Source organism: Corvus kubaryi, unplaced genomic scaffold (assembly GCF_017639235.1).
Source record: "Corvus kubaryi isolate FWS band 111438036 unplaced genomic scaffold, C.kubaryi_AGA036_p1.0 37241, whole genome shotgun sequence".
Classification (NCBI taxonomy): domain Eukaryota; kingdom Metazoa; phylum Chordata; class Aves; order Passeriformes; family Corvidae; genus Corvus; species Corvus kubaryi.
Window position 1 is genome coordinate 445,187 of NW_024581071.1, and position 16,233 is coordinate 461,419.

Below are 16,233 nucleotides of genomic sequence, written 5' to 3' on the forward strand. Positions count from 1 at the left end.
GAGGGAGAAACCAAGCATCCCATCCTGGATAGAAACTGCGATTTTTGAAGACACAGGCAGTCTTTTCCCACTGGATTTTCTAGAGGACAAGAGCTACATACCTACCCCTGGACCTTCTGAGGAAGACCAGATCTTTCTACACAGGATCACTGCTTCAACAGAACCACATCCATTCACTTCAGGAAGACTGCAGCCACCACCTTATCGGACTGCTGCTGCTACCCTGACTAACAGGGTCAGGTCGTATCTGACTCTGTCAGTTTACATCAGATTTGTTCTTTTTTTTCCCCTACCTTGTTCATATATATATATATGTAAGTTCATATGTTCATATATATATATATAAGTAAAGAACTGTTATTCCTATTTCCCACATCTTTGCCTGAAAGCCCCTTGATTTCAAAATTATGATAATTCGGAGGGAAGGGGGGTTGCATCTTCCATTCCAAGGGAGGCTCCTGCCTTCCTTAGGCAGACACCTGTCTTTCAAACCAAGACATGAAGTCACCATCCCTGGAGGGATTTAAAAGACAAGTAGATGTGCCACTTGGGAACATGGTTTAGTGGTGGACCGGACAGTGGGGGGTTAACAGTTGGACTTGTGGACTTGGTCATCTTAAAGGTGTTTCCTAATTTAAAAAATTCTTTGCTTCTAAGCCCCTGGTCTGTTCCCCCACCCACCAAAGCCACTGCTGTTAAGGCCATGGGTACAAGGGTGAGGTACCTCCTCAGCAGTCCAGCCTCTGATGGGGAGATACTCCTTTGTGCTCATATGTCTTCCCAGTCCTGCCTCCATTGGAAGGAGCATTGGGGCATTTCTCCATGTTTCCCTTCTTTGTCACCATCTCATCTGGGGTCTCCTGGTGCTGCAGAAAGTGAGGCTGTAATGAGGCGAACCACCCTTCATGGAACCCAGAAGGTCCCCTGTAAGCCTCCTTTTTCCAGGCTGAGCCCCTCAAGATTCCTCAGCTGCTTCTCATCAGACTTGTGCTCTAGACCCTGCCCCAGCTCCGTTCCCTTCTCTGGACTCGCTGCAACTCCTCAATGTTTTTCCCATTGTGAGGGGCCCAAAACTGACCTCAGGATACAAGGTGAGGCCTCAGCAGTGCCCAGCACAGGGGGATGGTCACTGCCTGAGTCCTGTTGGCTGTGATAGCCAGTCCCTAAATGCTTACCCACAAGCTCTTGTCTCAGTCTTCATCCATCCCTGGGCACAGCTTGATCCATTGTAGTTGCTCTCTCATGTAAAGAGCAGCTCCACCACCTCGCCTGGCTGACCCATCTTTCTTGGTATGCAGTCATCCACACCAGCATTCCAGTCATGCAAAGTACCCCACCACATCTCTGTGACTGCAATGGGACCACGGCCCTGTGACCACACACAGTTCTCTAATCCTTCCTGTTTGTTGCCCATGCTGTGTGCATTGGTCTGCAGGCATTTGGAGGTAATGGGGCAGGCTGGGGCAGGCTTCCCAGGAGGGGTCCAAGAGGATGCACCACAGCCATACACACCCCTGAGGTGGTTGGCCTTCTGCTGTCATCTTGGGAGGCCACAAAGGTGATTTACCACTGCTCTGGGTTTCCTGGCTTATTCCTGGACATGATGTGGAAGCAGCGCGTTGCGCCCCCAAGCCCTTCAGTTTAAAGCTCAGCTGTCCAAGGTGTCCAGCCTGCTGCCAAAGGTTTCCTGACCTCTTCTAGACATGTGGATCCCATCCCTCCCTAACAGGTTGTAGTCATCAAAGAATGTCCTGTTACCATAAAGTCCAAACCCCCATGACAGCACCAGCCACAAAGCCAGAAATTGATTTGCATTATACATCTATTCCTGGCTATCCCCTTGCCTCTTATGGGTAAACTGGAGGAAAAGATTACTTGGGCACCAATATTTTTCACTCGGACCCCAAGGGCTTTGTAATCTTTCTTGATTCTGCCTGGGTTCTGGCTTGTGTGTCATTTGTGCCACATGGAAGAGCAGCAGTGGAGAGCAGTCTGTGCTCTTGAGAGGTTGTGGCACCCTCTCAACAGTATCTCAGACTCAGCTGCCAGAAAGTGGGCTACCTCACATGACTCCCTGCCTCATAGTCCCTTAACAGAGCCGCCCACTGTGAGCACTCATCATTTCTTTTACAGTGTCCCCTGTGTGCTGCTGGTACAGTTTCTCCTTCCAGACCTTACTCATGGCTGTCTAGAGCTGTTAAAGTGCCGATTCTGGGTCTGGTGTGATGCTGGAGGGTGGAGACTGAGGCAGAGCCCTGCTTTTGTGGATCACCAGCTCTGTAGCGCCTCGTTCTCAGTGGTGCCGCCACTGGAACATGGTTCTGAAACCACCTGCCCGCATCCCTCTCATCTCCTCTAATACTGCACAGCCTTTTCACTGTTATCTGTTCCTGACATAACAGATCATCAACCTGTGCACACCTTATGAAGGTATTTACCTTTTCTCCAGGAGAAAGGTCTGGGCACTTGTTGCAACCCACCCCCTGTACTGAAGTCTCCTTCCTTACCACTTCTGTCTGGGTGAAGCCTTCCCTTGGGAAGGTCCATGCCTGCTGGACACCAGTTTACTGGGGGATTTGGTGTGAAAGCATGTCTGAGAAAGAACACACTGCTCTCCTCCCCTTGCAGGGGGCAGCTTCCCCTACAGCAAAATAATCTGGAGTTGCCCATCTCACAGTGCTGGATATTGCCAGGTCACAGGTGAGCTCGTCCCCAGGGTTTGTGCTGTTGGCAGGTGTGGGGACAAGCACAGCCATGGACCTGTGTGACATATGAGGGCAAGAGACACAAGCTAGGTCCAAATGAATTTACTTTATTTGCAAAGCTCACCAAATTTATATCCTCAGCCCAAAAGCTATTTTTAACTGCAAGCTTAAAACTAATCACAGTTCTACAATGAATCTATCTTCTTGACATTTTCTATTATTCTTTCCAGAGTCACGAGCCAATAGAGCAGGAAAACCGTTCTGTTTCAGATTTCTTCATGTTCTGGTTGAAGTGGTTTCTTGTTCAAACACAGGATGTTGCTGCTGCTGTTCTTATTGTAACCCTTTCCCTACCCCAACAGACCTGCCCTGCTGACATGGCTTCATTGGCTCCAGCAGGATGCAGTGAGCCATTTTCTCCTGCAAATCCAACAGGCTAAAAGGAGCAGGAGACATTGCTCAGAGACAGCCTTGATGCTGACACACATACAGACAAATCACACCAAAGTAACTTTATTGTGTACATTTCAAAAAATCCCTGTTCCTGGAACATCTTTTCAGCAGAAGTTGTGTTCAAAAGAACAAGGAGGAGAGTTGACAACATGAGTTGCAACTGGAGTAATCTGACCAAAGAAAAAGGGTTGGTTCTGACCTTTGAGAGAGATGCAGCATTGGACAGAGGTCCAGAGATGTAATGAGATCTCTGCCTGGGGAGACCCTACACAACTCAGCTGAACAAGGTCCGAAGACACCAAAGGCAGCCTTCAGGTTAGCCCAGCTCTGAGCAGCTGGTTGCCACAGAAACCTCCACAGGTTCCTTCTAACCTCAATTCTTCTGTATGAACTACCAAGTTCTCCTAGAAAAGCCTTATCTTACTCCCTCCCCTTCATCACGGTCATATTTTGAGATATGTCCCAGGACCCAGATAGAACCAGAGGTGGATTTTTTTCCTCTCAGATAATACGAGTGGAAATGTGAAGATGGAAATACCTTAATCAACACTGAAAACTGCTACCCGTCCCTCTTCATAATCCAGACAGACCCAGATCTGCTTGGGGGTACTGATTTCAGGAAGGAGAGTGTGATCAGGAGAGGTGAGAGCCTGGAAGTACCCTGCCAACCCTGTCCAGATGCCTTCCTCCGGCTTAAATTCAATATCATCCTTCCTTTTCACATTTTCTGTAGAGACCCCCCATGGCCTATCCTTCTGCATCCATCACCTTCACCTCCCAGTAATGTCTCCCTGAGGTGAAGCCATCACAGCCCAGCACACAGCAGCATGGGTTAAACCTCTAGGGATGTCCTGTCACGTGTCACCTCATTTCACACTTTCGCCATGATCAGACAGGACAAGGTCCCAGTGGGCTGTGTCTGGGTCCAGAACCACTGTACTAGTTTGAAAACAAACCAGTGGGAGGCACCAAGTCAGAATAACAATTTAACAGGGAAATAAAAAAAAGGCAGAAAACACTGGTTCAAAGTGACAGAGTCAGGATACAACCTGACACCCTGTTAGTCAGGGTGGCGGTAGCAGTCTGATACGATGGTGGCTGCAGTCCTCCTGAAGTGGTGGATGTGGTTCTGTTGGAGCGGTGATCCTGTAGAAGGGGCTGCTCTTCCTTGGAAGGTGGCTATGTAGCTCCTGTCCTCTGGGAATCCAGTGGAAAGGGTGTCTGTGGTGCTCAGAATCTCAGATTATACCCAGGATGGAATGCTTTGGTTCCTCCTTCTGGGTGGAGCATCTCACAATGGGATGGTGAGTGATGAGGCCAGGCGCTGATGGGCTCATTAACAGAAGATGGTCCAGAGGGAGGAGGCAAGGAAACCCTGCCCCACCTGGTTCCAACAGCTCATGAGGATGGTAATAGAATACACTGGGACCCAGGACAACCATGTTCACTGCAGCAGAGATAGAACTAACACATCAGGGCAGAGCTCACCCCAGGGGAGGTCTTGGCTTGAAACACAGAATTTTAAAAGAAACAAAGATTTAGAGGGTTAGCTGTGCTGAATTTAGTTAAAATAGAAGTGTGTTTAATCAATTAAAAGTTAATAGTTAGTTAAGAAGAGCTGGACCTGAAATGAGTATTCAAGATGCAAGTAACTGATTACTAAGTAACTGATTATCTGTCACTTTTATGTTTGTTTAGTTGTGCTCAGAATGAGAAACAGAAACATTGATAAATAGATTTAGGGAATGTAAACAATTGTCAATTTCCTCCCTATCTGAGAACCTATTTAAAGTCACGCAAAGAGGAATTGGGAGGTCACCAAAAGTAATTAGAATTGATAAAACCCAGGAAGGCAGAAAGGTAAAATTTAGGATGACTACTTATGCTTCATCTTATGAGACCACTCCCCTAAAAAAAGACCACCAACTCAATTCAGAGCACACACTACACATGCTTAATGACATTTAAGCTAATTTCCATACAAAGCAGAGAATGGGAGGTGTTAATGTTATAAATATGCGTTTGTATTTTGGTTATTCATAACTTTTGTAGATAAATAGACTCTGCGTTGGCTTGTAACTTTGCACTGCGTATCAGGGAATTATCCCGCGCAGCTGCCCAGCGCTGGAATAAACATACACTTTCTAACTCTAAACTGTTAGAGAGTCTTTGTCTGTCTCATTTGGGTATCGATATTAGATCCCTACCCATATTTGGGTAATTCAGGATGGGGCTGCCTAAGGAAGAAGCAGGGTGGGAGCAAGCACTGACAGACTGTGGCATGGAAAGGTGCACAAGGTCACAATGTTGGTGCAAGGAACAGAAAAAGAAGCAGAGAGAGAAAAGGATTGTCAGCAGACCTCCGGGCTGAAGACTCCAGATGTCTGAAATGTGGGGACACAGTCACTGGAGATCAGAACTCTCCAGATTTGCCTGAAACTGGAGCATGCACCAAATGAACAAGGAGTTGGGGTGTTACACTTCCTCTGCTAAAGGGAGGGTCGGCAGAACCACCCCTGGTCCCATCAGCAACACTGTGGGAGGGGAACTGCCAGGAAGGGAGAATAAAGTAGGGAAAATGATTTAGCAACCTGAAAGACCAAACTGTAACTACCTTCTTCTAAAGGCACTGCATATCTCCTCCATGCTTTAAAAAACCAACCAAACAAAGAAATACAGGTGAGAGGTAATCAAACACACTTGTACTGGGTTAGCTGAAGGTAATGATATGCCAGTGTAGCTGCTCACTTTCTGAATTGTTGTTATCTTTGTTATCTTGGTTTGAAAGACAGGTGTCAGCTAAGGAAGGTAGGATGCAACCCCCCTTCCCTCCAAATTATCATAATTTTGAAATCAAGGGGCTTTCAGGCAAAGATGTGGGAAATAGGAATAACAGTTCTCTACTTTTATATATATATATGTGAACAAGGTAGGGGAAAAAAAAGAACAAATCTGATTTAAACTGACGGAGTCAGATACGACCTGACCCTGTTAGTCAGGGTAGCAGCAGCAGTCCGATAAGGTGGTGGCTGCAGTCCTCCTGAAGTGAATGGATGTGGTTCTGTTGAAGCAGTGATCCTGTGTAGAAAGATCTGGTCTTCCTCAGAAGGTCCAGGGGTAGGTATGTAGCTCTTGTCCTCTAGAAAATCCAGTGGAAAAAGGCTGCCCGTGGTCTTCAAAAATCGCAGTTTCTATCCAGGATGGGATGCTTGGTTTCTCCCTCTGGGTGGAGCATCTCACAATGGAATGATGAGTCACGAGATAAGGCACTGATGGGCCATTAACAGGACATAGTCTTGAGGGAGGAGGCAGGGAGCACTGCCCCACCTGCTTTTAACAGCTCCTGAAGATGGTGATAGAATACATGCTTGTGGGCACATCTTACACTGTAACCTAGGATATTTGTGAAAGATATCTCAATGCGTGGAGATTTAAAACTTCAGCGTTTGACTACATGAAGGGGCTCCATCCATTTTCTATAAATACAGCCACACTGCTGGTCCCGATTGGGACATACATTTACGGTCAGTCTGTACTTTGAAAACAGGAGGAATTTTCTTCTCAGTATAGAATAATTACAGGGAATAGCCTAAACCTAACACAGGGTTTGGTGCTTGAAGCACGAGCTCTGGTGTGCCCCAGGTCAGAGACAGTCCAGCTGCGTTACCTCCATGTGTCGCTGAAGCGACTTGGGGCTCAGGAAAAGAGCTGCTTGCTGGGTTAGCTAGCTGGCTTCTTGGCAGAGGGAAAGACGGCAGGAGCCCATGATAACGGCTCACGTTAGCTCAGAGACAAAGGAAGAGAGAGGCTGGTCAGGTCTGGCTTCTAACAGGTTTATTGTTAGAAGTTTCGCAACTCTAACAAGCTGGAATCCGATGGGATGGGATGGGATGGGATGGGATGGAATGCGATGGGAATGATAAGATGGGATCCTCCCTTGAGGCTCGTCCTCAGTTTTATAGGGAGTTTGAAAACCACGGTGAAAGGGGAAAACAACCAATGAGTTACAAGCCAGGGGGAGGATGCAATTGAACAAGAACCACTGTGGTAAACCGAGAGGCGAGAGTTGTAACAGAACCAATGATCGACCGAGTAACCGAGAATTTTCCCAAACGGGGGAGGCGGCTTGGACCCGGGCACCGCCCAGGGGGTGCAGCTTAGGCTTCTGAGCCGCCCCTCGACCCCTCTGAGTCTGCCTCTTGGGGAAACTCGATCCAGGGGAGGGGCTGGGATTGATTGGCATTACACAGCCCCAGCCCCGCAGTGGGCTGGGTCACACCAACATAAACCCACACAGAGACCAATGGAAAATAACGTTTCTGAAACAAAAGTTCTGTATTTGCTATCTCTTCCTTTCCCAAAAGAAAAACCAAAACCAGGCCACACATGCAAAACACAGATTAGACAAAGGCCCAACTGAGAAGTCTCCCACATAGGAAAGAGAATGATACTCACCAAGTTCTTTGGCTTGATTCTCTGCAAAAGAAGATAAACCAGCACAGGTGGGTTGTGGGATATTTGGATATACCCTGTGTCCCCTCTGCCATAAGCACCTGCACGTGCCCCAGGGTGGGTTTCTGCCACAACTCGGCTGTCCAAAGCCCTGTCCCACCCCCAGCTGGAGCTCTGCTCTGCTGGGGATGGTGCAGTTTATCCTGCTCAAATCTGGGGCAGGAAATGTTCTCTCAGAGGCCCCTTGCTTCCAAGGGGACCAGGGCACTCCCAGCCTGCTGGCACCACCACTGCCACCACCCATTCCCAGCCCCAGACATCATCTCCAGTCATCTCTAATTCTTGATTCTCAAATTCATTCTCCTTCCCCCCAACCCCAACCACTTTTCTGGTTACTTTACACTTTAAAAGTGAAAAAACTCAACCAAACCCACCATCCTACAGACACTCTGTAAATAATTCTTTGTAAGGAAGAGGAGGAGACTCACCGATTTCTGCACTGCAGTCCCCTGAACAAGGAACACAAACACACACGAGTTACTGTGTGGCACAGTCCCCTCCCTGCGACCCCCACCCCGCTAAAGGACCACACAGGTCAGGACAGGCTGCGGTGGAGGGGCAGATGCACTGGCTAGTGCTAAGATTGCAAGGACAGATGACCTGTATTTAGTTTCCCCACTTCACTGGCACCAATTTACCAGGAGTTCATTTTTAATAGCCAAAGCACTATTCCTTGGGAATTCCGCGAGCAAGTAAACAAACAAACAAAATTGCTTGCTCTTCAAGCAAGTTTGGTTTTTTTAAAATTTCTTAGTGATCAAACAATCTATATTTGTATAGGAAATCTGTTACAAGTTCAGGCTTCTGTAATCTTCCCTTAAAGAAAAATAACTGTTCAGAACTATTTCAAGACTTAAATTAAAGGAGTGTCAGAAAGCACTGACAACCACCCAGGGGAAAAATTCTAATGACTGTTTTGGGTGAATTTTGACATGATTACAAGGCCAGAGGATGGCAAAGGAAAATATCTGCCTCAAAAGAACATTTGGACAGAATGGAAGTATGAATGAAAAAGCCTGGAATTTTTCACAGAGGATTTCACCAAGGAGACAGGGAGCAAGACTTAGGCAGTGCTGCTGCTCACGTTGCTGGAAAACAAAACCAATCAGAGCATCACCACCAAACTGGTGCCTTTTTCCCGTGATAGACTTGTCAGGGTAGGGAGGAGGCTGAAATTGCTCATGAGAGAAAGGCTTCAGCCCAGGAGCTCCTCAGGACCTTTCTTCTCAAGGCCCACCCTCCATAACCCCACTGTGAGCAGAGATCAGCACCACGCTGCTGGAGACCTGAGCTGGGGCTGCAGTTCCAGGGCAGCTGTGAAGGGGCAGGTTTGCCTCAACAAAGGAGGCACAGGGTTAGATGTCACCTGCAGAGGTACATAACTGCCCTGTGCCTGAGCTCTGCAGTGCTGAGAAATCTGAGGCCCCTGCAAAATTAAGTGTGCTGCCCCAAAGCTTCCTCTGGCCTTGGGAAGGAAGAACCTTGAGAGCACTTAGAAAAGCAAAGCTCACTGTTGTTACATCTGTTCAGACTTTCTGTGGTTCTGCAATGATTCTCCTTAAAATTACAGAACCAATTCATTCAAATTAATTGCATAATTTTATGTATCCAAACCATTTCCATTCCAAATGTTCCCCAGAAATGCAACCCATGAATTCTTCCTTTTGAAGAATTCTGCAGTTTCTGGAAAACGGGAAGTAAAACTTACCTATTTTTTCTGATGCTGATGTATTTTTCTGATGTATTTCTTTCTTTTCCCGTGAAGAAAAGAAAGAAATACAAATAATATTAAAAATCGTCTCTTCCAACAAGGACTGATTAGCCCCTGGCAGGTTACAATCACCCACATGGCAGAAGGGCTGCAGGGTCTGGATGTGCCTCGGTGCCCACATGACCCACCAGCCCCATCTCCCCTGAGTATGAAAGAGAGGATTTCAGTTTCCTTCATTCCTCTGTATCACCTCCCCTCAGAGTCAGAAGGAAAGGAGGCCCTGCCAGGCCACCCAAAAGTGTCAGAGTTTCTTTACAGGGCAAGGCGAATTATTGCTGCATTTCCATGCTGGGGCAGAGGAGTGAATGATGTGGCTTTAATGCCAACTTCCTTCCTTGGCCTTCTTGCTGGAGAAGAAACCTTTCTTTTCCCGACAGAAGTTAAAGTGCCCGGGTCTTTAAGTTCCCTGGCACTGAATGTGTGCCCCAGACACCGGGAAAAGACCCTGGTCCCATCTGGGTGTTTCTCAACCCCTCTCATCCATCAGGACCAGAGGTGGCTCAGTAGGACAGCCCAGCCCCTTCCCCAGCCCCTGCCCCAGGATGCTACTTTTCATTTTAAATAGATAAACAGTGATACAAAGGAAAGCAGCCACAGCAACCAGGACCAGGCCCGTGGCAATCATCCAAGAATGGGCGTCATGGAAAAAAGGATCTGAAAAATTAAATCCCCAAAGGGGAGGTTACTCTGAGACTAGCAATGGGAAGGAGATTACATCTATTTCATACATGGTCATTCCATCTGAATCCCATTGAGGATGAAAATCAGCTCCTCACTATACTCCAAAAACTGGCAAAAAAATGACAAAAAGTACTCCCACATTTTGGCAATTAAGCGCTTGTCTGAGGCTGATGACATTTTGTCTGCATTTTTGGGGATTTTCAAAGGGAAGATGGATTTCTAACCACATTATTTCTAGTTACATCATGGTTTCTCCTCCTTTGGAAAAAACCAAATATTATATTTCATTAGTCAACAGGGGATCAGAAATAGGGTAACATGTACATCCACAGCAACACTCCAATGCAGAGCAGTATCACCAGGAGAAAGGTAACAACTCCCCAGGAAAAGAAAGTCTCCAAAACTTGCTCATTCCCAAAGTACAAGAGGAACAAAATAGAATGGAAAAGCACATGTCCTGCAGAGCATTTTGGTGTATGCTTAGTCCAGTTCACCATTGCCTCTCTGCTGATACATTTCCAGCCCCAAATCAGTCATCCAGTGAAAAAGGAGCTTTCCTGTGAAACAAGGGAAAATTAAAAATACATTCAATATCTGTAGGTGCTAAAATACACAAGGATTTATTTCTCATACTAAATCTGTGGGACAGGATTTCGCAGCAGGGGAGACTAAGGGCATGGGTTGGTTTTTCCTTTCTCGTTTAGTTCCAGGGTTTATTTCAGCCAGGTGTCTGTAGAAACTCTGCCACACAGAGGGCTGTTCCTTTTCCCCCCAGCCTGCACTTCTGGATGGAAGTGCTGGATTTAGGAGCACACCTGCACAAACCCTGTCAAAAGCCGCAGCTGTTTGCACATGGAAATGGAAATGGAATGGAAATGGCCACGTGCTGAGCACGCTGGGGGTGCTCTGCTGAGCACAGCTCCCCGGGCACGTAGCAGGGCAATGCCGTCCTCGGCTCATCTGATACGCAAAGGGCTGATCCCTGCTCCAGTCTGTGCAGGACATGCTGCAGCAAGCAGGAGAGTTCCTGGGCCACACCTCTGGTGAGGATGATGCTGCTCTCCACTGCAAAGAGCCCGTTCTCATCCAGGGTAGTGTCTTCCTGGTGCGACAGGAGCTGCCACCCATGGGAATCTTGCCACAGCACCTGGGGCCGTGGGTCCCAGCTGGCTGAGCAACAGGACACCCAGATCCCCCCAGCCTCGTAGTGCTCCAGCGCGATGAGCAGGGCAGAGCCGCTGGCTGCGGGAACAGAGGCATCCCAGGTGAGCCTGCGGGGTGCTGGATACTGGGGTATATGGTGGTTTGGCTGTTTCTCTCCCTGACAAGGACCAACTTTGACATAGACGAATCAGAGAGTTTTTTCAGACAAGTGTCACCTGGAGTCAGGACATTTCTTGCAATCTCATTTGCATAACTTAAGAGATCTGCTCTGGAGGCCACTTCTGCAGCAAAATAATCCACAGGCCTGGATATTAAAACATACCTGCATGAACCACAATATTCTTCCTTTATTACCCAATGCCTAATTTTTTTCTCACCCCTTCTTATATGAAGAAAACAATAGCCAGAACACTTCTGAAGGAGGAAGCATATCTCACGAGATCCTTATGGCCCCTTGGTGGGTAATTTCACCTCTCTGAGACATTCTTGGTATTTTTAAACACGGGACTTAAGAAAACCCTATTTCCAAAGCAGCCACCTCAAACTACTTCTGGGCAGGAGGACAGGGGAAAAGAGCACTGGCTGTGAGAAAGTAAATTAGAGATACCAGGGACATGAACTACAGACCTGTCCACCACAGGCCAGTTGTAATCTGAGCCACGTTGAACAAAGCAGGTGTAGTTCCCTCTGTCAGAGAGCTGGACATGGAAAATTTTCAAGTGTGTGCTGCCCTGTGCAAGGCCATCCTTCAGCAGCTCAGTGTGCCCTCGGTATTGAAGCATCTGCTCCCCATACTGGTCCTGGCCCCCCTTGTAGCAATGTACAAAGGGTGAGAACTGCTCCCAAAACCGGGTCACCTCCATGTCCTGTGCGTGCTGCTCTGGGAGAAGCTGCAGGGCAGCACCACGTTCTCACCCTTGGCCACGGTGATGAGGCTGGGGTGTCCTGTCACACTGAGCAGAGCTGGTAGAAACATGCGGAGGAAGAAGAGAGAGCCGTGAGTTTGCCGTGGCACCTGAGCTCGGGCACAGCAGATGCTGCTCGGCGCTGTTCGTGTGCTGCCAGGCCGGGCCATCGCGCTGGCAGCGTCCCGTGCTGAGGGGAGCCGGGAGAGGGACCCTGCCCTCCAGCACGGGCAGTGGGCTGGGGCCAAGCCACCACTCCTCCCTCTGCTTCCCTGTCCGGTGCTGTGCTGCCAGGAGAGTTCTTCAAACGCCTGGTTCTCAAGGGCACAAGTGGTACCCATGCAGCTCAGGGCAGGCAGAAAGCAGGACAAGGAATGATGGAAGTGGCTGGAAGGTTTCTGGGAGGCTGGCTGGAGCAAGTGACAACTTGGCTACAAATAAAATTCAAACATCCTTATCTCTTCTCATCCTTTACAGAGATCTATTAAAAAAGTAGAAACATCTGAGGTGTTCTTGGCATCTTTGAAAATTTAAAAGCAAAAGGCTTATAATAAACTGGCCACTCAGCTCACTGAGAAAGTGGTTCTGGTTGAAGGGAAACAAAAGCAAATTAACATTTTGACAAGATCACTTTTAAGTTAAGTGCTCTGCTGCATCCTTTGCCAGGGCTGCCTTGAAGAAGCTGCTTCAGGTCAGCAACATAAAAGAGCCCAGACTAAGTTTGTTGTTGCTGGTTTTATTCCTTTATCGATCTGGTTTTCCAAAGGGTCCAACACATCCTGGACACAGTGCAGTAAATGGGAATGCGCAGGAAACAGGAAAAGCGGGGAGGGAAATGGCAGCAAATTATAATAAATTCTTTGGCATCATCTAATCCTCACCCAAGTTCAGTGAGGTTGTGCCAATGCCTGTGCTTCCATGGCCACAGGGATGCACCAGGATCCAGAGGGATGCTGATGCTCCCAGAAGTGGAGAAGGTGTATGGAAAGGGCCTGACCCTGCTCTGGGCTCTGCTGTTCACAGGAAGCTACTGCACTGGCAGCTAGGAAGATAATCAGGCTGGAAGTTGTGCCACAGGGATCAGAAGGATCCAGGGGATTCTTATCTAGTGCTGCTCACAAACTTGGAAAACTAAACTGTAAATGACAAAAGCCAGCAGAGAGTAGTGGAGCTGGGAACTGGAGAGCATCCTCTTCACTGGAGCACCACCTAGAGACGAGGAAGGAGATGGAAAGGGCAAATGGGAGTAAAACCAAGGGAAGATAAAAAAAAAGAAAGGCAGAATTCACTTTTAAAGGTATTCATTGCTGAATCTAGCCCCTTTTTGTAAAGCCTAGCGAAGAACTGCAGATGCCAAAGGTTGAGATTGATTTTCCATCTTCAGCCTGACGTTGGTTAGTGTTTTATACACAAAGTACCAGATTGGTATAAAAGGTTGTGGGGTTTTCCCAGGGGAAAGCAAAGGACTGACTGCTCAGCCTTTTTTGATTCAGCATTAAGAAAGAGACAAACAGGTGCAGAACAAGAAGGAGAAGCCCTGACCAAACCAGGACTCATTCCATGCACCTCAAAGAGAGCGGGAAGTGGCCTTGGACCAGGGAAAGTAAAATACCCAAAACACTAATCCAATGCCCAGCCAGGGCAGGACCTGATCCTGCTCTGCTCTCCCACCCTCCTTTTTGCCCACTGACTTGGTTCCACTTTGCTGACAAGAGGTGGGCAGTTCTGGCAGATGCCAGAGGGTGATTTCCATCTGCAGATTCCCAAAAAATGCTACATAGCTGGAGACCCTGAGCTCTTTCCTGGGCTCTGAGTTGGAGGAGGAGCTGCTTGGCCCGTCACCCAGCACCTCGGAGAGATCCTCTGGTCCCAGCTAAGTCTTTCCCTGTCTGAAAAGGAAACAAAAATGTCACCCTGTCCCAGCCTGCCACCCGTTTCCTCCTGCACTGCTTCTACTCAAAAGTGAAAGTTGCTGAGTAATTTGTGGGGTTTTGGCAATGCTTTTGCTCTGAACATGCCCTTCTGGCAGTGGGCACAGAAATACCTCTGCTGCAGAGACTCTCCAGGGCTGTGTGTGACAGCTTCCTCCCACAGCACTGCCCGGACTGGCAGCAGTTTGCACATACATGGCATGAACCTGGAGGCAGTGGGAAGGAGGGAAGTGATGGAGCCAGGATTCACACCCAGAGGCAGTGCCAGGGTGGGAGCAAAGCCCAGCAGTAGCTTAAAAATTGCTTAAAAGAAATTCCCAGCTGAGAGGCAAGGCCATTGAGGATGGTTCCTTCAGGGAAATCTGCTGCCCTGAGAGAGGCAAAGGCAGCGCCTGTGGAGCTCAGCCCAGCCGGGTGCCGCACCCTGCCAGCCCAGCCAGGCACGGGGCACCTGCTGGGGCAAAGGGACCTGATCAGGGACCTGGCCAAAAGGGGTGACAAGGAAAAGAGGGAAGCAAAAAATAAAGGGTACAGAGACACAGACCTGGACAACTGTCTCGGTTTGAAAGACAGGTGCCTGCCAAGGCAGGCAGGAACTTCCCTTGGAATACAAAATGTGACCTCCTTCCTTCCAAATTATTGTAACTTTGAAATTAAGGGGCTTTCAGGCAAAGATATGGGAAAAGGAGTAGGAGTTCTTTACTAGTGTATCTAGATATGTGCAAGGAGATGAACAAACAGCAGCGGCAGCACCAACGAGCAGCAGCAGAGCCCAGGCCCGGCCGCTCCCGGCTGCCGGCACCTTCCCCTCGGCGCAGCTCCGCTCGCGGCCGCCAGGGGCGCTGGTGGCTCCCGGCCGGGCAGGGCGGGGGCGCTGATTGCCCCGCGCCTGCAGGGGGCGCTGTGGCGCGAGCGCGGCCGCCTCTCCACACGGCAATGGCGGCTGAGGCGGCGGCAGAGGGAGAGAAGGGGCTTTCCTTGACACACTCGCTGGGGTGGCCGGGCTCAGCGGCACTCGGGAAGCTGAATGGACTGCAGCAGGAACCTCGCAGCAGCAGGCTGGAACGGCAGAGGCGGGCACACCCCGGAGTGACAAACGAAATGTATCAGAAACTCCGCAGCTGTAGCAGGAGCCGCGGGGTGTCCCGGCAGGCGGGTGCGGGGTTACAGTGAAGCGAAAAACCCGGAGCAGTGGGAAGGAAACGGCGGGACTGGGCAGCGGCAGCCGGGCTCCCAACCACGGCAGGAAGAAGCTCCCTCAGAGGGGGAAGGGGCTTGGAGGTGCCCTGAGGCACCCCAGTAGATGGTGAGGGTCCTTCCCAGTGAGGGAGGGTGTTGATAAGGTCCCAGTGCAACGGCTGCTCGTACGAGCAGGGTTTCACTCACAGTAAAAGATAGCAGGAGACGGAACCCTGGGTGGTTTGCAGGGGTGGCGAATTCTCCCCACAGTGACCGCAGCCTGTCTCCCCTCTGATGGCGAGAGCGAGAGAGAGCTAGAAGCTGCATCCTGCCCCTTTCCCCAGCCCAAATCTCGTGGTATCTCTGCCCTTCCCAAGACAATGCCCCTCAGCTAAGATAGTGCAGCCGGCTGCACTCCTCCCCGTTCTCCTCGGCTTTCTCTTTTGTCTAAGTACCGCTATTGTCTCTTAGCAACAAATGGGAGAAAATTCCCTGAGAGAAAGAAACAAAGGGAAAAATCCTAACCCCCAACAACAAATGACAGCAGAAAGAAGTGTAATAATCGAACCTCATAACTTACGATGGAATCACAATTCCATGGGAGTCGCTCCAGGGAAATCCAGACTGCATACCTGTGCAAAGCAGGCAATCAAAGCTGGGTGTCCCAGACAACTGGGTGTGCCAAGGGAAGGATGTGAGCACTAAAGCCATGTGGAATGGAAGGAGTTGGGGAGGACAAGGTGACACACACTCCAAAAGGGTGCAAAAGGGATTGGTCATGGGTAAAGTGGAAGGAGTCAGTGAGTTTGTTCAAGCCAGCCAAACTCCAGGCAGGAGTATCAGGCAGGCAGAGGGTCCACACTTGGTGTCTGCAAAGCCACCTGGCAGCAGCTGCCCTTGCATCCTGCTTTATTTGTGCTCAAGTGGTGCTT

General features: G+C 49.1%; 1 pseudogene; it reads right to left on the bottom strand.

Moving 5' to 3' along the window:
- Positions 1–3,505: 3,505 nt before the first annotated feature.
- Positions 3,506–14,661, bottom strand: LOC121662246 (annotated as a pseudogene).
- Between the last annotated feature and the right edge of the window lie 1,572 nt (positions 14,662–16,233).